The sequence below is a fragment of the Phoca vitulina genome, unplaced genomic scaffold, assembly GCF_004348235.1.
Source record: "Phoca vitulina isolate PV1807 unplaced genomic scaffold, GSC_HSeal_1.0 scaffold39, whole genome shotgun sequence".
NCBI classification, from domain to species: domain Eukaryota; kingdom Metazoa; phylum Chordata; class Mammalia; order Carnivora; family Phocidae; genus Phoca; species Phoca vitulina.
Genome location: NW_022589742.1, coordinates 5,421,959 through 5,444,030, shown reverse-complemented (window position 1 = coordinate 5,444,030; position 22,072 = coordinate 5,421,959).

Here is a 22,072-nt window from a genome sequence, read left to right as displayed (position 1 = left end):
AAACTGAAGAGCAATGAGAACAAAGACTGAAAGAACAGAACAAAATATCCAAGAACTGTAGGAAAACTACAAAACATGTAACACACATGTAATTGGGAGTACCAGAAGGAGAAGAGAGAGAGAGTGGAACAAAGAAATATTTGAAACAATGACTGGGAATTTCCCCCAAACTAATGTCAGGCACCAAACTGCAGATCCAATAAGCTCAGAGAATACCAAGCAGGGTAAGTGCCAAAAAAACCCTACACCCAGGCATCTAATTTTCAAATTCCAGAAAATTAAAGATAAAGAAAAAATTCTGAATGAAGTCAGGGGGAAAAACCCATCTTACTTACAGAGAAACAAGAGAAGAATTACATCCTATTTCTCCTCAGAAACCATGCAAGCAAGAAGTGAATGGGGTGAAATTTTAAAGTGATAGGAGAAGCCTTTAACCTAGAATTCTGTACTCTGCAAAATTATACTTCAAAAGTGAAGGAGAAATGAAGACTGTCTCAGACAAAGAAAAATTAAGGGAATTTGTTGCCAGAAGACCTGCCTTGTAAGAAATGTTAAAAGAAGTTCTTTAGAGAGAAGGACAATGATATAGATCAGAAACTTGGATCTACATAAAAAAGGAAGAGCATCAGAGAAGGAATAAGTGAGTTTAAAAAAGCTTTTATTTTATATATGAGATACATATAAATACACATTTATATACATATGTATTTTATATATAAAACTATGTTAGCTTATGTATAAGTAAATTGAATGATAGCAATGATATAAGGGATAAGAGGGAAGAATTAGGATTATTTTGTCATTATAAAATGCCAGCACTACTTGTGAAGAGGTATAGTGTTATTTGAAAGTGGACTTGGATTAATTGTAAATGTGTGTTGCAAACTCTAGGACTACCACTAAAAAAAGAAGTACAATGGATATGCTAAGAACAGAGAGAAAGTGCAAGTATATAAAATATTCAATAAAAATGAGGGGTGCCTGGGTGACTCAGTAGGTTAAGTGTCTGCCTTTGGCTCAGGTCATGATCCCAGTGTCCTGGGGAGCCTGCTTCTCCCTCTCCTTCTGCCCCTCCCCCTGCTTGTGCTTTCTCTTTCTCTCAAATAAATAAAATCTTAAAAAATAAATAAATAAAACCACGAAAGACAGAAAAACAGTGAGAGACAAATAGATAACAGTAACAAATACGGTAGAAATTAGTCCAACAAAATCAATACCCACTTAGAATGTCAATGGTATAAATGCATCAATTAAAAGAGATTTTTAGGGGGCGCCTGGGTGGCTCAGTTGTTAAGCGTCTGCCTTCGGCTCAGGTCATGATCCCAGGGTCCTGTGATCGAGCCCCGCATCGGGCTCCCTGCTCTGCAGGAAGCCTGCTTCTCCCTCTCCCACTGCTCCTGCTTGTGTTCCCTCTCTCGCTGTGTCTCTCTCTGTCAAATAAATAAATAAAATCTTTAAAAAAAAAACAAAAGAGATTTTCAGGATGAATCAAAAAACAAGACCCCCCCCCAAAAAACAAGACCCAACTATATGTTGTCTACAAGAAACCCACTTTATTTTTTTTCTTAAATCAAAACTGAATTTTTCTATAGATTTCTTTTTTTCCCCAATTTTTATTGAAATTCTAGCTAGTTAACATATAGTGTAATATTGGTTTCAGGAGTAGAATTTAGTGATTATATACAACACCCAGTGCTCATCACAACAAGTGCCCTCCTTAATGCCCATTCCCCATTTAGCCCATCCCCCTGCCCACCTCCCTCCATCAACCCTCAGCTTGTTTTCTACCATTAAGAGACTTATGGTTTGCTTCTCTCTCTCTCTCTCTCTTTTTTTTCCCTTCCCAAATGTTCATCTGTTTTGAAGAAACCCATTTTAAATATAAAATATGTGTAGCTTAAAAGTAATACGATGGAGAAAAAAAAAGAGCAAATTAAATCCAAAGTAAGCAGAAGAAAAGAAATAATAAAAATTAGAGCAGAAATTAATGAAATTAAGAACAGGAAATCATTAAAGACCAAAAAATGATTCTTTGAAAACATTAATAGAATTAATAACCATCTAGCTTCACTAAGAAAAAAGGAGGAGAGAAATTACTAATATGAGAAGACAAGACAACACTACTGATCACATGGATGTTAAAAGAATATAAAAATACTGTGAACAACACTTTGCCAATAAATTTGATAACCTAGATGGAATGGACAAATTTCTTGAAAGACACCTTCTGCTAAAACAGCAGAAAAAATAGACAATCTGAATAGGCCTATATCTACTAAATAAATCGGATCAGTAATTAATAACATTCCAAAAGAGGTCATTATCACTCAATGTCAATATATGTTCATCAACTGTAACAAATGTCCCACTCTGGTGGGGGATGCTGACAGTGAGGGAGGCTATCCATGTAGTGGGGACGTGAGGTATATGGGAAATCTCTGTACCTCATGCTCAATTGCTGTGAGTCGGAAACTGCTCTATCAATAAAGTTTATTAATAAAGAAAAATGAGAAAAAATTACATGGTAGATCCCTGATATCTGTGGATTTCATATTCATGATTTAAACTATGTATTAGTCCTTTGTTAATCTTTTGAGGCAGTGTCTATTCATATTTACTATGGAGATTGTCGGCAACAGCCAATTTCTTAGTGAGCAAACCTAGTGGACAGTTAATATATATATTCCCAAATGGAGTTGGTATTCTCTTCTCATTACCCACTCTCATCAAGTAGTCTAAAGGAAAACATACCGTTTATTTGTGTAAGTCAGATGGCTGCCATTGCTTCGGTAAGAACACCTCAGTAGAGTTTTTCAGCTATCCCCCCCTTTCAAAGGTTTGAATTATACCACTTGGCTTTTATGAAAGACCTCCATTAGTACCTGTTTTTGTTAACTGAAAGAAATCTGAAGGGGATTTTTACTTTTATTTTAAAAAGGCCAATAGCAAAAAAAGCGTTGAGCATGTGTTTTGTGGCCAACATTTAAGAGGCAGCTCGCACCCCAAGCAGGGAGAGCGGCGCCGCCCAGCTCCTTCCCCAGAAACCACCCTCAGCAGCTCAGCTTTGGCCCACCATGGCTTTGAACTCTGTCTGTGAGCATCTGTGCTTTATCTGGGTTTATTTTGTGCATCCCGTAGCAAGATGTGTCCTAAGGGATCAGAAAATCCTGAGAGAGGTGATTTTTGGGGTCGGGGAACGCTAAAAACGTTTTCCATATAAATTAATGGTAATTACTTCTTTGCTTTATGCCATTTTGGCTTATGAAAGTTTTCATAGGAACACTGTACTTCTGCATAGTGGGGGAAACCTGTAATTTTACTGTGATTCTCCAGCTTCTCCCAATTTCTTTGTGTTTTTTTTTAAAGATTTATTTATTCTTTTGAGAGACAGAGAGAGCCCGAGCGGGGGGAGGGGCAAAGGGAGAGAGAGAGAGAGAGGGACAGAAACAGACTCCCCACTGAGCACAGAACCCTACGCTGGGCTCTGTCTCACCACCCTGAGATCATGACCCTGAGATCATGAGCTGAGCCAAAACCAAGAGTCAGACGCTTAACCGACTGAGCCACCCAGACGCCCCTACCTATTTCTTGTTCTCTGCTCTGAATCTTTCAGCCTTCATCTCCAAACTGGAATTGCCTAAAACACATACTCTAAGCTATTCTCTTTGCTCACCCCTTTCAAAGCAACCACTAACACAGGACTGCTGTGCCTAGAACAAATAATGACCATTGGAATGTAATGAATAAAACATTACATCAATCAATTGGCAAATAACTTGGTATTTCATATTAGAAGTTAATGTTATTAAATGATATTTTGGACATCCAGTCACTGAGTATTTCTCACAGATCACACTAGTTCATGAACTTCTTCGTGAGGCTGGGCAACTGTTCTCTCTTAATTCTAAAACCAAACTCAGTTCTTGACCTACCTTTACATATAAAAACTATCAACATTCCTAGCTGAACAAAGGGGCCATCCTTAGTTTAGAGACATTACTTCAACAAGACCTACTCTCTCCTTCTAGAAGGCGGTTGTGATTTTAAATAGTGACTTTTTTCTCCCTTACATTTATGTGGGGGAGGGATCAAAGATTTCTGAAGAGAAAGTCAAATGTCAGTGGTAGAGATGAAAGGAGAGGTTAGGCAAAAAGATCTCAAATAATTGTGGCTCTTAACCTGAACAGAGAGGTTTTTTAATTAAGGAGTAAAATGTCAAATATTTTTGGTCGCTCAGATCAGTCACATCATGTCCATCATACACTCTCTACAGAATAAAGAAGAAAGCAGTTTATGAAATTGTTTCATAAAATGTTCAGTTCAGTACAAAAACTGACTTTAGTCTTGTATAGAGTAAATCTTTTACAGTCTGAAGTGACCACTTATATTTTTCATTTATATGCTACCGTATTTTGTGATGAACTTTATGTTATATTGAAATTTCTAAGTTTTGTGATTCAAAAATATCTTTGTATATATCCCTTATGAATGTCAAGGGTTTGTTGTAACATCATTCTTTATCCTCAAAAAATTATCTGACAACTGAGGTTTAATGACTGTTAGCTATTTGCCAAGCACCTTGATATAGTTAACATATTTTACTGGAATCAGAAAATAGGTGTTGTAGTCCTATATTTATTACTTGCTTACTATTGTGACCCTTATAAAACTATGTAACTCTTCTGGGTCCCAGTTTCCTCACTTCAAAAGCTTTCGGTGTCATGTTCACTGTGCCTGATTTGTAAAAGTATATAAATTTACAAAAATGAGAGTATTTTAAGCAGAGTTAATTACTGCCACTTATATAACTATAGCAACCAAGAGGAATTTCGCTTGGACATAAAAGAAAGAACAGACCAAGCTTTACTAATTTTTACAAAAAGTGTAAAGTTTCATAATATAAACTCTTTAAATACTTAAGTCTTAATGAATTTTTAAATATTTGAAATCATCTGGAACTTCTAGTTCTAAACAATAAACTATTTAAGTCCTCATTTTTCCTCTTTCAAATATTTGGCCCCATTATATAGTAGACATTAGTGGAAAAACAAGACCATGTAGTGAAAGGTGAGTAAACTTTAGATCCAAATAATCTCATAAGGCTCACCATTCACTGCCTCTATGACCTTGGGAGAGTAATTTAAGCCTTTTTTGTCAGTTCGTTTATCTGATAAAGGATGACAATAACTATATCACAATGTTGTTGTGATGATTTTCTTGTTTCTTCATTGCCGGTTAAGTTCTCATGTGGTCAGTATTGTACTTGATGTTAATTTTCTGGTTTCCATACATGTACTATGATTGTATAAGGTGTTAACATTAAGAGAACCTAGGTGAAGAGTATATGGGAACTCCCTATACAATTTTGCAAGTATTCTGTGTCTAAAATTATTTCAAAATAAAAAAGTTAAAAGGAAAAGAGAAGACATTTGAAGAACAATTGGAGAGATCAGAATATAGAATAGGCATTAAATGATATTAGGGAATTAGTGCTAATTTTTTTAAGTGATTTGATATTTGGCTACATAAGAGAATGTCCTTACTTTTAGGATATGTGTGTGCTGAAGTATTTAGGGCTTAAGAATCATAAATAAATCTTCAGTTTATTTTGAAATGGATCAGTGAAATATATAATGTATGTGTATAAAGGTAATAAACACCTACACGTATAATGTAGATACACAAACATAACAACTGTTTTATCTGGGAATAGGAATGCTCATTGTATTAGTCTTATGATATTTCCATAGGTTTGGAAAATTTTAAAAAGAATTGTTTAAAAGTTTACATGCTCCACTCCAATGCTAATTTTATTTTGATTCAGATTCTCACTGTATCCTACTTCTGTAATATCTAGGTCCAATGTCTTGACTAGAATGACCATAATATATAATATAATGATTTCATTATTTTACCCTCTTACCTGAATCTTTTTTTTTAAAGATTTATTTATTTATTTATCAGAGAGAGAGAGAGTATAAGCAGGGGGAGCAGCAGGCAGAGGGAGAAGCAGGCTCCCTGCTGAGCAAGGAGCCTGATGTGAGACTCAATCCCAGGACCCTGGGATCATGACCTGAGCAGAAGGCAGACGCTTAACCAACTGAGTCACCCAGGTGTCCCCTCCTACCTGAATTCTGACTACTACTTTGATTCCTTGGTGATCAACTTATCAGGGCTTGATCAAGTCAACCATGTGGAGTTGGCTCAATTTAGAGCAATTCCATCACAGAGCATCTTGATTATTTCTAGAATGTTCATATTCCCAGTCAGTAATTTTTCTTGGATTCTGTCAATGCATGACTCGATTTAATCAGATTCATTACCTTGAGGAGTTTCATAATGGAATTCCCCAGAAGATAGGTAAAAAAATTTTAAAATAATTTTCAATTTATTGTTAAAGATCTCTAGTGAAGGAGTCTCCCTTGACAAGTCTGCTTCATTCAGAAAGTTCATCGTTCTTTGAACTCTCTCTTACTTCTTCTCATTTTATCTTTGATGTAATGGGGGAAAAAAGATTTTTTTTCTTCTTGATGATAATTCAGACTATATGAGAGGACTGTTATTAAATCTCGCCTTCTGTTCTTTTCTTTGTTTAAGAATCTCATTTCTTTAAAAATAACTAGTATTCTATACTCTGAAGATCAGATATCTTCTCTTGGACATACCTTTTGGAAAGGCATTTAATTGATGTAGGATTCGTGTCAAGAAAATAATTTGCTTCGTTTTTCTGGAGATTCTGATATGGAGAGCACTTTATGTAACTGTCATGACATTCTGGGAGATGTTACTTAGTAGCAACAGCTATTTTTTATGTGATCATTATTACCATCCAGTGAAATGTGTGTGTATTTTAAATGTTTATTATTCCACAGTAAGCAATGCCATCATCAGAATAAACTGACAGTGGACAATGATGTTCATGATGGCCCAATGTAAAAAAAAAGAAAAAAGAATCTTATTTCTTTAATCTTTGATGAAAGCTACTATTTTCCAGATCTTTAATACATTTTATTGTAAATCTTTCTAGCTGCAGCATGCTTTTTTTTGCCATTAACTGAATATATGAATAGGCTTAATATTTTTTGTATGTGTCAAAAATCATCCTGAAATCCAATACTTTAGAGATAAGCAATATCAGATTAAGAATTTGGATCAAATCCAGGGTGCCTGGGTGGCTCAGTCTTTAAGCGTCTGCCTTCGGCTCAGGTCATGATCCCAGGGTCCTGGGATCGAACCCCACGTCCGGCTCCCTGCTCTGTGGGAAGTCTGCTTCTCCCTCTCCCACTCCCACTGCTTGTGTTCCCTCTCTCTCTGTGTCTCTCTCTGTCAAATGAATAAATAAAATCTTAAAAAAGAAAAAGAATTTGGATCAAATCGAAGGCCCTCAACCCCTCCAAAAATTAAATGCTGTTACCTCTGCTAAACCCCCACAGAAGTCAAAGATTTGGGGCACCTGGGTGGCTCAGTTGGTTAAGTGTCTGACTCTTGATTTCAGCTCAGCACGTGAGATTGAGCCCCATGTAGGGCTCCGTGCTGAGCGTGGAGCCTGCTTAAGATTCTCTCCCTCTCCCTCTGCCCTTCCCTCCCCCCATACACGCACTCTCTCTCAAATAAATAAATAAATAAATAAATAAATAAATAAATAAGGTCAGAGATATGCCTCAAGTCTTTCACCTTGCTCAAATGTTCTCACTTTGAATTATGGTTAAATAGTATAGTAAATGGAGAAGTGCCTTAGAAATCAGAAAGCAGAGGACTGAGTTGCATCATTGCCTCTTGCGCCTGGAACCTTTGGCATTCTGAGGAACTGCTCAGCCTCAGTTCCCTCATCTGTGAAATAGAATTCCTGATGTTTGTTAAGCCTACCTCACAATGGTATCTTGAAGATCAAATCTGAGGATCATTTGTGATCCATGAAATGATACTGTAAAGTCAAATATGACTGATAAGCAACAAAACATGATTTATGAACGTGGCTGCCTAGTATATACATTAACCCGCTTACATATATTTTAAGGCTTTCTTTTGTGCAGTTGATTTACTGAGTTTTTAAGATACAAATGGCCATAAGTAGATTTCTCTTTAACTTTTGCTGTCTACTTGAAGGAGTTTTTTAAGAGGATCATGCTAATGACATCTTCAAGGTACAAGAGCAAAAGGATTAATGTCCTGTAGAGAGTTAAAATGGTTGATTTCTTCATTATACCCTTTGAAACAAGTCAGCTGTCTTGTCTAACCCGAGAGACTACTTGGAGACTGCTCTATTATATATCCTGGCATTCAAAATCAAAGACACCACAAACTACTACATATAAGAAATCTGTAGAGATAGCATATGTGTTTTAGGAACATTAGTAATTAATTCATCTTTGTTAATGTGTTCAAACATGTCTGAAAATCATCTCAGTCACTGACAATCCACAGTGTTCCACAACTATCATCTGGAATGATATAATTCATGATAATACAGCTTGATAGACATAATGTAGACCATATTATAAATTTCATTTCTCTAAGTGTCAGAATGTATGGTAGTTTCTATGAAATACTTCTTTGTGGCCTACTCATCCCAACAACAATTTATTTCTAACTCTTGCATCTTGTTACAAATGATTTGTTACCATACGGCTCCAAGATTCTTTGAGAAAATGTTGTTGTTCATATTCATTAAATGAAAATAATGTTCTCACAGACTGTTATTACAATTAAAATACTTTTCAATAAGTTTATGCATTTGATTTCATAAAAATGTGTCCTTGGAATTACTTTATTTTTAATTAGATCAGAAGCAAACCACAGTTAGCTTCACTAGTCAAGTTTACATCTGGGGAGAGAAAACAGTGATGAATTCTAAGCCACCAATAATGTTAAAAATGAATATAGCCCAATTATGATAATATCCAGTCCAAATTTTAGCTCACTGAGGAAACATGGAAGGATGTGGTATGTTTTAAACATTTGGGCAGTAGATAAAGGAAGTTCTCTTCTACGGTCAACTCTGAAAAGATGGCATCCAAGATCCCCTCTAGCCATGAAGAATTGTGACCTCAAATTAGTCAGGTTTTGCTCATTACCACCCATCTGAGTATAGACTTGTTTTGCTCTTGAGTACTCCCCCACCTCCCTGAGACTTGAGCTGACAGCTTTAAGTTGAAGATGGAAGGGAAAAAATCAGTTGAATGTCACCATTATGCTAAATTCATGAAAAATAACAATTAATTTCAAGGTGTATGCATCCAAGAGATCTGAAACTAATCAATACCTGGAACCTTTACAGAAAATTCACATGGGAAACATGAATACACTAGAGGTCCATACCGTACAAAGGTACAATGGAAGCTACAGCCAATGGTCTTAAGTCCCCATTGGCCTACACTGTCTCCTTCTAAGGATACATAGGGGGAGGGACCTGACTTCCTCAGAAATGACGGATGGACACACATCATGGGTGAAAGATCAATTTCGTACATATTTCATTGTGTTATATACAAGTAAAAAAGCAAATTGCAATTCAGGGCTGGCTGGAAACTGCTATAGATTATGTGGTAGGAAGAATTCTACATTGGCCCCTAGTTTTTCCCTCTCCTTGGTATATACACTTCATTCAGTGATTCCATCAAACACTAAACAGTTAAGGGAATAAGGAAATTCAAAATGTGAGAGGACGCATAACAACAGAGTAACCCCCAGCCAACATCCAGCAAGGGAATGTGAGCCTCAGTCCTACAAGAACCGGGATTCTTCTAACAACATGAATGAGCCTGGAGTGGATTCTCCCCTAGAACCTCCGGATAAGAGTCTGGCCTGGCTGATACCTTAAGTGTGAAATCTGGAGCAGAGGACCCAGTCAGCCCTCCTGTACTTGCAACCCACAGAACTGTGAGATAATCATTTATTTATATGTTGTTTTAAGCCATGAAGTCGGTGGTAATTTGTTATGCAGCAATAGAAAACTAATATAAATAATCATACATGTTATTTTAAATTATGTCCACGGAGCACAGTATAATGTAATATCTTATTACTTATGCAAGAATATTAAGGGTGGTGATGGCGGTTTTTGCTTTTGGTGTAGGTGTGGTGGCTGAGGTATGGTGATGGTGAGGTATCGCATTAGACGAGGAGACCATACACTCTCATTCATCCATTGTTTTCGTCTGTTTATTATAACCTAGAATTGTTAAATTATATATGGAGCCCGGGCATGGATGTTCTTAGAGCCTTCCATTGCTTTTGTATATCAAACACTTTTTAAGTGCTCAGATTCTTTTAGTTCCCTGTCTTTGGGGATCTTGGTCGCTTGTTTTGTCCCAGTTGCAGGGACCAAATTGGTTGGTTCTTGCCCAGGTGCTACCATAGCCACCAACTTCAATGTAGGCACAAGCAGACAGCACATCGCTTAAGGCAACACTACCCATCCCTCACCTCCTGCCCAAGAGATACTGAGAAGATGCCGGACACTTAGATCTGTTTGGCCCCTGTGCACACATTGAACAATGGGAGGCAGACGTTTGGCAGATAAGTTCTCCTTCCTTCTTCCCACCAGCCAGACCATCTTGAGAGACAATGGTTAATATATTCTCTTAGAAGATATTCTTACAGAATCAAGTAAGTGGCGCTTGTTCTAACAAGTAATGGCTGCCTTGGTAATGCCCACTTATAGTTGATTGTTCTCTTTTCCTGCCTTGTTCTCCATTTCCCACGTTCTGCTACTCCGGGACTATGCTCACATGACATGCAGTAGCACATTAGCTTTTGCCTGAGGTTCTGTCTTCTGGGGAACCCATGTTAAAGCAGAAGCCCCCGTGTATGGCTTCTGTCATCTGCTTCAGCAATTCAGGTGGGACTAGCTTTGCCCACAAGGCTAGAGATTTCTCACGATTCAGCAGAAGGTATCCAGCCTTCTCTTTTTTTAGAAGCCGCCTTTAGCCTAGCTGTACATACTTGAATTTGCATGAAAGGAGCTGCCCCTCAATTGATTATATCCTAGTTTTATCCATTTAGCTTATTTTATCTGTCACAGTCATCTGATTTTTTTTCCCTGGGCTAACATCCTGGCTAGATATTTGTTCCTCTCTACTTTGTGTTAGCATCTCTGTAAAATGTGGCTAGCGGCCTACCCTGCCTTCCTCACAGGATTGTTGTCAGAATTAAATGAGATAATGCATGTAAATATCCTTTTTGATAATGCCATGTCTATTGTGTGTATTTTGCTGTGGTTCCTAAATGCAGATGAGAGGTTTGAGTGAGCTGCATAATACATCCAGAAACCAGTATTAAGCAATTCTCAGGTTTTAGTAATTGTGGGCTTTGTTCTTTGAAGACCTTCAGGGCACCTGTAGACCCCTTCTGATGGACCTTTGTAAAAAGATGTTTCTGCTAGTCAGCTCAGGAAATGGCTCCAGGTTCCTCTCCCCACTCTTGAATACACTCTTCTCTCTGGTCTCTCTCTCTCTCTCTTTTTTTTTTTTTATAAAGATGTATTTATTTGTTTTAGAGAGAGAGAGCATGCGATCAAGGGGAGGGGCAGAGAGAGAATCTCCAACAGACTCCCTGCTGAGTGCAGAGCCCGACCAGGGGCTGGATCTAAGGACGACCCTGAGATCATGACCTGTGCTGAAACCAAGAGTTGGACACTCAACTGACTGAGCCACCCAGGTGCCCCCTCTGGTCTTTCATCTGACTTCACGCCAGGACTCTATTTCTCTGCCAACCACTTTTTTATACATTCTGCCCAACTTTTAAAATTTTTAAATCGACTTTATTTTTTAGAGCAGTTCACAGCAAAGCTGAGTAGAAAGGACAAGAGTCCCCATATATTCCCCTGTCTTCCCCCACCCCATCCCATACATGCATGGAGCTTCCCTCACTATCAACGTTCGGAACCAGAGTGGTACATTTGTTATGATGTACCTGCATTGACACATCTTTATCACTGAAAGCCCACACATTATATTAGTATTCACTCTTGGTGCTATGCATTCTATGGGCTTGGGCAAATGTATCATGAAATGCATCCACCTTCATAGTATTATAGAGAGTAGTTTTTTTTTTTTTTTAAGATTTTATTTATTTATTTGACAGAGAAAGACACAGCCAGAGAGGGAACACAAGCAGGGGGAGCGGGGGGAGGGAGAAGCAGGCTTCCCGTGGAGCAAGGAGCCTGATGCGGGGCTCGATCCCGGGATGACCTGAGCAGAAGGCAGACGCTTAACGACTGAGCCACACAGGTGCTCCGAGAATAGTTTCACTGCTCTAAAAATCCTCAATGCTCCAGCTATTCATCCTTTCTGTCTTCATTGTTTTGCCTTTTCCAGAATGTCATATAGTTGGAATTATACAGTATGTAGCCTTTTGAGATTGGCTTCTTTCACTTAGAAATATGCGTTTAAGGTTGTTCCATGTCTTTTCATGGTTTGATAGCTCATTTCTTATTAGGGCTGAATAATATTTCTTTTTCTTCTTCTTCTTTTTCTTTTTTTTTTATTATGTTAATCACCATACATTACATCATTAGTTTTTGATGTAGTGTTCCATGATTCATTGTTTGCACATAACACCCAGTGCTCCATGCAGAACGTTCCCTCTTTAATACCCATCACCAGGCTAACCCATTCCCCCATCCCCCAATATTTCTTTTTTTTATTTAAATTTCAATTCTAATTAGTTGACATACAGTTCAATATTGGTTTCAAGAGTAGAGTTCAGTGGTTCATCATTTACATATAACACCCGGTGCTCATCATAACAAGTGCCCTCCTTAATGCCCATCCCCCACCTATCCCCTCACCCACCTCCCTCCATCAACCCTCGGTTTGTTCTCTATCATTAAGAGTCTCTCATGATTTGTTTCCCTCTCTCTCTCTTTTTCCCCTTCCCGAATGTTCATCCATTTTGTTTCTTAAGTTTCACATATGGGTGAAATCATATGGTATTTGTCTCTCTCTGACTTATTTCGCTTAGCATAATACACTCTAGCTCCATCCACGTCATTGTAAATGGCAAGATTTCATTCCTTCTGATGGCTGAGTAGTATTCCATTGTGTATATATATACACCACATCTTCTTTATCCATTCATCAGTCAATGGACATTTGGGCTCTTTCCATAGTTTGGCTATTATTGATAATGCTGCTATAAATATGGGGTGCATGTACCCCTTTGAATCTTTATTTTTGTATTCTTTGGGTAAATACCTAGTAGTGCAATTGATAGATCATAGGGTAGTTCTATTTTTAACTTTTTGAGGACCCTCCATACTATTCTCCAGAGTGGATGCATTAGTTTGCATTCCCATCAACAGTGCAAAAGGATTCCCCTTTCTCTGCATCCTCGACAACATCTATTGTCTCCTGTGTTGTTAATTTTAGCCATTCTGACAGGTGTGAGGTGGTATCTCATCATGGTTTTGATTTCTATTTCCCTGATGATGAGTGACATTGAGCAGTTGTTCATGTGTCTGTTGGCACATCTGGATGTCTTCTTTGGAAAAATGTCTATTCATGTCTTCTGCCCATTTCTTAACTGGATTATTTGGTTTTTTGGGTGTTGAGTTCAATAAGTTCTTTGTAGATTTTGGCTACTAGCCCTTTATCAGATATGTCATTTGCAAATATCTTCTCCCATTCCATAGGATGCCTTTTAGTTTTGTTAATTGTTTCCTTTGCTGTGCAGAAGCTTTTTATCTTGATGAAGTCCCAATAGTTCATTTTTGCTTTAGCTTCCCTTGCCTCTGGCAACATGTCTAGTAAGAAATTGCTACAGCTGAGGCCAAAGAGGTTGCTGCCTGTGTTCTCCTCTAGGATTTTGATGGTTTCCTGTCTCACATTTAGGTCTTTCATCCATTTTGAATTTATTTTTGTGTTTGTTGTAAGAAAATGGTCCAGTTTCATTCTTCTGCATGTTGCTATCCTGTTTTCCCAACTCCATTTGTGGAAGAGACTGTCTTTTTTCCATTGGATACTCTTTCCTGCTTTGTCTAAGATTAGTTGCCCATATAGTTGTGGGTCCATTTCTGGGTTTTCTGTTCTGTTCCATTGACCTATGTGTCTGTTTTTGTGCCGGTACCATACTGTCTTGATGATTACCTCTTTGTAATATAGCTTGAAGTCCAGATTCGTGATGCTTCCAGCTTTGCTTTGCTTTATCAGGACTGCTTTGGCTATTTGGGGTCTTTTGTGGTTCCATACACATTTTAGGATTGTTTGTTCTAGCTCTGTGAAAGATGCCAGTGGTATTTTGATAAGCATTTCTTTGATAAGCATTTCATTATATGTGTAAATTGCTTTGGGTATTATAGACATTTTAACAATGTTTGTTGTTTCAATCCAAGAGCATGGAACGTTTTTCCATTTCTTTGTGTGTCCTCTTCAATGTCTTTCATAAGTGTTCTATAGTTTTCAGAGTACAGATCTTTTACCTCTTTGGTTAGGTTTATTCCTAGGTATCTTATGGTTTTGGTGCAATTGTAAATGGGATCAATTCCTTGATTTCTGTTTCCATTGCTTCATTATTGGTGTATAGGAATGCAACAGATTTCTGTTCATTGATTTTATATCCTGCAACTTTGATGAATTCATGTATTAGTTCTAGCAATTTTTTGGTAGATTCTTTTGGGTTTTCTACATAGAGTATCATGTCATCTGCAAATAGTGAAAGTTTGGCTTCTTCCTTGCTGATTTGGATGCCTTTTATTTCTTTCTGTTGTCTGATTACTGAAGCCAAAACTTCCAGTACTATGTTAAATAGTAATGGTGAGAGCAGACACCCCTGTCGTGTTCCTGACCGTAGAGGAAAAGCTCTCAGTTTTTCCCCATTGAGGATAGCCGTAGGTCTTTCATATATAGCTTTTATGATGTTGAGGTATGTTCCTTCTATACCTACTTTGCTGAGGGTTTTTATCAAGAATGGATGCTGTAGGGGCACCTGGGTGGCTCAGTCAGTTGAGCATCTAACTCTTGGTTTCAGCTCAAGGCCATGATCACAGGGTTGTGGGATCGAGTCCCATGTCGGGCTCCCTGCTCAGCAGGGAGTCTGCTTCCCCCTCCCTCTCCTTCTGCTCCTCCCTCCTCTCGTGCTCTCTCTCTCTCAAATAAAATAAATAAATCTTTAAAAAAAAAAGAATGGATGCTGTATTTTGTCAAATGCTTTTCTGCATCTATTGAGAGGATCATATAGTTCTTATCCTTTCTTTTATTAATGTGGTGTATCACAGTCATTGATTTGTGAATACTGAACCACCTCTGCAAGGGCTGAATAGTATTTTATTGTCTGGATGTACCAGTTTATTTGTCCATTCACCTACGGAAGGACATCTTGATTTCTTCCAAGTTTTTGGCAATTATGAGTAAAGTTGTTATAAACATCTGTGTACAAGTTTTTACATGGACATACGTTGTCATTTCCTTTCAGTAAATGCCTAAGGAGCACAACTGCTGGAACATATGGTAAAAGTGTGCTAAGTTTGGTAAGCAACTGCCAAACTGGGGAGTGACATCATCAGGATGATAGAATACATTGTTCCAAACTTCAGTCCACCTCACAGAAAGACCAGCCAGCAACTATCAATAGATAAGATGCCTTTGTGAAAATCCCAGAAGCTGGGGGTGACAATGAAGCACCCCCTTGGACCACAAAAACAGAGAAAAAAACACATTAGAAGGGTAAGAGGAGTGGTTTCACTTTGACCGTGTTGTCACTCCTGGAGGCCATCAGGACATTATACTAAGAGGGCCCCCCTGGGTCTATGGTTTCTCCAGGGGGAAAAAGAGTGCCCTAGGTAGATGTCCAGCTTCCTCAGTGTTATGGGACACTTTACAGAAGACCCACTCTGGTTTTACCCAACAGGTTTCACTGGGAATATCAGTGGGGTTAGACAATTGGGGATCAGCTAGAGATAGAGAAGGTGGCTGAGGTTCACAGCAACCAGCACACTTACCTTGGTGGACTGCATTTCTGCTGGTGATGGCACCCGAGCAAAGAGACCAGCTAACAACCCTTCCCATTTGCAGAGCTGTGCTTGTGGCCCTGTCCTGCCAGAGAGCTTCGTTGGCAGATCTGCCCCATTTGGGTCCCCAGCTAATGGGCTGAATTGGCTGTGGAGCCCATTTTATGGCCCCACCAAGACAGGGAAGCAAGCCAATAGCTTTTTTCAGCTGCTGAACATAGTCTCCACCCCCACCTAACCAGGAAGGCTGGCCAGAGAACTCAGGCAGCTTTGGAGTCCATCCTACCTCCTGCCCAGATAGGGAAGCAAGTCAGCAGTCCCACCCAACTGGTAAACACAACCTCCAGCCTCACCTGACCAGGAAGCCTGACCAGAGAACACAGGTATCTGTGGAGCCCATCTGTGCAGGGAAGCAAGTCCTGGGAGATCAATCATGACACTGAAGCAGCCTTAGAGCCCAGTTATGATCCCACCTGGGCAGGGAGCCAATCCAGCAGCCTCACCCAATTGTGGAACACAGCCACTGGGCCCACCTAACCAGGGAGCCTGAACAGTGTTCATGGGCAGCCTCGGATACCAGCATATGATTCCCCCCCCCGCACCCCCGCTCTTTACCCGTGGCTGCAGAGCCTAGTCTACGACCCTGCCTTATTATTGCTAAGCACAGTCTAGCCCAGGCAGAGAACCCAGCCAGCAACCCTGACCAGTTGCAGAGCATAGCCAGTGGGGGACCCAGATAGTGACCCCTTCTGACCAGAGCACAGCCTCCAACCCCAACCAAATACAGAGGACAGTTGATGGCCACACCCATCCAGGTAACCTGTCTAGTGACCTTGCCCAACAACAGCCCAGCCTGGGGCCCCACCCAGCCTCAGGGCACAGACTGCAGCACAGCCTGATGGAGCACAGCCCGAGGCCCCAGCCAATTGCAAAGACTACTGGGAACAATTATATGCTAAGACACCGGAGTGTCGCCATTTGAATGTCTCGTGGGTGTCTCACGTTCAGTTGAGTTCAACATCAGCCCCCACCTGAAAGCAGACAGAAACCCATTCTTCCATGTATCAGTAAATCTGTCACCACCCGCTCAACTATGGAATCAAGGAACCTGGAAATAAATCTTGACTCCTCCCTCTCTGTGACTGACATGGTTTTCTTTAACTTTTGATTGCCTGTATGTGAGTGAATACACACACACACACACACACACACACACACACACACACACCTTGTAAGATGTGACCTGAAATTTCTTGAATTCCTTCATTTCTGTCTCTACCATCATTCCCAGCGCAGATCTTGAGTCTTTTACTGCCACCTACCTGCCTCCCAGCATCAGTCCTTACCCCTCTCTATACCATTACCCCTCAGCAGACAGGCGTTCTTCCCACAGTCCAAGTCTGATCATATTTACATGGTCACAACCCTTTAATTCTCCCCTTTCCCCGCCAGATGAAGTCCAAACTCATTAGTATGACATTCAAATACCTCCTGAGTATGTCCCTTGCCTATTTCCACAGCAGAGTTTTTCAAACTATTGCTGCAACTCATTAGGAGGGTCAGGAAATCAATTGAGTTGGTCGTGACCAGCATCTGCTTTTAAATGAATAAGAGTGGAATAGAATACAATAGGAAATATTAGAGTTCACCTCCTATAAGAAGGGTATTTGGTGAAACATATGTTTCAGTTATATGTGTGTACTCCTGGGTCACTATAGAAATGTATTTGTTTTCTTTTTTAAACAGCTTTATTGAGGTGTAATTGATATACAAACAACTGTGCACATTCAATGTATACAATTTGATGGGTTTCAACATATGTAAACACCTGTGCAACCATCATCACAATGAAGGTAATAAGCATATCTATCACCTCCACAAGTTTCTTCCTGCCTCCTCCTTTTTTTGGGCAGGAACACTTTACTTGAGATCTACCCTCCTAAAATTTTTGCAGTACAATACACATTGGGCATTGTGCTGCACAGCGCATCTCTAGAATGTGTTCCTCTTGCATGATTGAAACTTGATACCTGTTGAACAACCCATTTCGCCTCTCTGCTTCTGTGATTTTGACTACTTTAGATACCTCAGATAAGTGGTTATGATGCAGTATTTATCCTTTTGTGATGGGTTTACTTCACTTAGCATAATGTCCTCCAGTTTTATCCATATTGCATATGGCAGGATTTCCTTATTTTTTAAGGCTGAATAATATTCCACTGTAGGTATATGCCACGTTTTCTTTATCCATTTACCTGCTGATGAACATTTAGGTGGTTTCCGTATCTTGGCTATTGTAAATTGTACTTCAAGGAGCATGGGAGTACAGACAGCTCTTTGAGACCCTCATTTCAATGGTTTTGGATATATACTCAGATGTGGGATTATTGGATCGTGTGGTAATTCTGTTTTTAATTTTTTGAGGAATATGCATACTGTTTCCCATAACTGTTGTAGGTCACAGTGAGATTTTGAAAGCTATTGCTTTATAGTAACATCACATACCACTTTTCTTCTTACTTTGCATTCTGTAGCCTTTTAAATTTCTTTCAGTCCCTCAAATGTGCCACACGTTCTCTTCCCCCAGGCCCTTTGCACATGAGCTTTTTGATCCTCTGTGTGTATGTGTGTGTGTGTGTGTGTGTGCATATGTGAGCATAAACATATCCAAATGTTAACACTGACTGTATCCGAGGGTTGGAGTTGCAGCTAAATATGTCTTGTTATGTTCCTTTCTATATTTTTATTTTTTTAAAGATTTTATTTATTTACTTGTCAGAGAGAGTGCGCACAAGCAGGGGCAGCAGCAGGCAGAGGGAGAGGGAGAAGCAGGCTCCCGGCTGAGCAGGGGGCCCAATGCGGGACTCGATCCCAGGAACCTGGGATCACGACCTGAGCTGAAGGCAGCCGCTTAACCGACTGAGCCACCCAGGCGTCCCTCCTTTCTATATTTTTAATAATGATCTTGTATTACTTTTTATCATCAGAGCACAGTACAAAAAATACATTTTAAATAAATAAGAGACTCCTAGTGTAATTGAAAAGAGGGACAAGTAAAGTACAATAATTTTAATATTAAATACTAAGTGCTACTGTGTTGTTCACGAGGGAAGAGCAACAGACAGGCTGGGGAGGGCTCTTCAGGGAGGTGACTAGTGAGCTTACTGAAAGAGAGGGTAGGAAGTTATCAGGCAGACAAAAGGGGGAGGACACTCCATGCGGAGAGAATAGCGGGCGCAAGGCACAGACATCTGAAATCCCATCTTGGGAATGATCTGTAATTCGCTGTGACGAGAGGATATACTATGTAGTGGATGTCTAACATCATGGGAAATGTAGATGGCCAGGCCCGACCACGTCAGATTGGACTTTACTCTGTGAGCAATAGGGAGCCGGGTGATATTTACAAGCAAGAACTCAGCTGACTAGATCGGGGTTTGGAAAAGGTAACTCTGGCAGGAGTGTGGAGGTTGCAATGGCTCTAGAAGATGACGAAATGGCATAGCTGGCTATATTTCCCCTTGCCATCGCCTTTGCCCTTCATCTGTCGACAGCCCTTACTGCTATAGTGCTCAGGAGCCCCCGTGAACCCCGATCCCGAGAGCACTTACCGGGTTGGGAGTGTGCAGGTTGCACCATGCCTGCAGCCAGCCTCGGGTAGGTGGAACTTCCGTCACTCAGAGCTGGATATAATTGGCCCCTGTGGGACCTTGATGGCAGCCACGTGGGGGCAGATAGGGAACGTGGGAAAGAGGGATGAGCAGAAAACCCAGGAGATGGATGACGACTTGATGCATATTTATTCTCCATGACAAAATGCACACCGCCTCAGAAAGCAGCACAAGTAACACACCACCCCTCCTGGTATCCTTTGCTTCCATCAGTGCAAACCCCCGAATTATCTGTCAGGCCTCATAAATGGCCTTAATCTGGGTACCAAATCAGAGTTTACCTAATCCTGACACTCTGCCAATTCCTGACTGCTGCCAGCACAGCTGAATAAGGCGGGATCTTTCCTTTTACTTTCTCAAGAGGAAGCCTGGTGGTGCGATCAACGGAGGCTTTAGAGCCAGCTCCGGTGAGACTCCACGTTCACCCACCTGCCAAACATGCGGTCCTCCCTCCCGGGATGAGAACGCCCAGCTCTCAGGCTAGATAGGTACAGTTAAGGAGATCATCGCCTTCGAGTTCCTGGGGCATAATTAGGTCACAATTAATGGCACTGATAATAATGCTAATGCTAATAATAATACTATGACCTTTAAAGGCAACAACAATTAACATGTATGGATCGCATGGATTATGCTAGCTGTTTCACATACATTGACCCATCTAATATTCGCATTTTAAAGGAAAGGAAACTTGAGTTCAGGGGAGATTAATTTGCTTGACTTCATAAACCTAGCAAGCCACAGAGCTGCGCCTTGATCCCAAGTCTACGTGGCACCAGCTTCCGCCAAGCAACCGCTCTCTGATAGTGCCCCAATAGCCGGGATGTGGCTTTTTTTGCTTTCACATTTTGTTCTTTTCTCTCGTAGTTAATCTGGGTGCTGCTCTTTACAAGACAGAAATGATGCTTCCCATTTTAGCAGCTTTGATTGGTGCTATTACTAAAACTTAGCCACATGGGTTTATTCGTACAATCATGGATGTCACTTTAAAAACAAATTTCCAAATAACCTGCCAGTTTGGCTCTTTTGGAAAAAAAAATTGATTACACTTATGGTTGGTGACAGAAATGAAAAATTGCAGGAATATTTAATTTTATATTACTCTCCAGCAGCAGTTACTAAAGCCTCATCACACTTCTTCATAACTAATACATTACTGGAAAAAGGGGAAAGATCATGTCATTTTTTTTTTTTTTTTTTTGCCAGCTGGAAAGAAGTAATTTTGATTTTAATAGCACAGGTATTGTGCTATAGAAAAGAAGTGTTCTACCACTGTTCTGAATTTTTCTTTTTTTCTTAGGACTCACTGCCAATCAATCACCTGCCATGACACTTGAAGTAATGCTGACCCAAACAATCTCTTTAGGTCAGGCTTTTGCAGTCCTCTGTTCCTTTGGAAACCATTTCTTGAGAATTCACTGAGTGCCCAGAGCTGTGCTATGTTACCCCGATGTCGTGTATATGAAACCATCTCAAAGACGCTCCCAGCTCAGCTAGACAGACTGGGTACAGGTCCAGGACAGAGCTCTATGATGAAGACAGCCTGTGAGTTTGGAGTGATTGTGGTAGACTCTTGCAGTCATCCCTCACTCGACCTAGATTTTCTTTAATGACACAAGGGTTTATAATTCTTTACTGTTCCCTCTCAATGTGTCTTAGAGGACACTCATTTAATTTCGTGTTAATGTTTCTGCCTAGAAGACTCCTACCACTGCAGTTTCTGCCTACCAAAAATTTATTCAGCCATCATTTACCATATTATCTTATTTAATTTAGTTCTCACAAAATTCTAAGCGGGACAGGTGCTATTATTAGCCCCAATTTACTGATAAGAAAACTGAAGATCAGAGAAGTTCAGTGATTTGTCCACAGCCAACACATGGCAGATCTGGGGTTTTAAACCAAGACTTTCTGATGTTTCTTTCCTCGATGTCTTGTATTCACCCATGATATCACTTCCTTTGAATTTCCGATCATACTTGGCTTATCCCTTTTACTGGGTACCTTTTATTTCCGTTTTGTGTTACAGTGGTATGTATTTGTGTATCATCTTTCCATTGAGTTCCATCTCCTTGAAAGTAAACAGCAGATCTTGCTCAATTCTCTATCCTCCATAGTGTTGACCATGGAGCCTGGTGCTGTTCCCGATGTGAAGAAATTGGGTAATCCTTGGAAATTTCATTCTTTTTGCAATTATTTTTCTCTCAGCTCTCTTCTCCATTGAACAAATTAATATACAGAACCAGATCTTCAATGAATGTCCAACTTTTTAAACATAGCTTTTAAGTATCACTGCTCTCATCAGAATGAAGGAAAGAAGTGACAGCAAAGGGTGATCAGGCATTACGTGGTTATTCAACAAATGCCGTGGTTCAGAGAGCTCATTAATCATCTCTTACGTTGGCTATCTGGAGGTTTTATCGACATTTTGCCCTTGCACTGCCCTGTGAGTTGG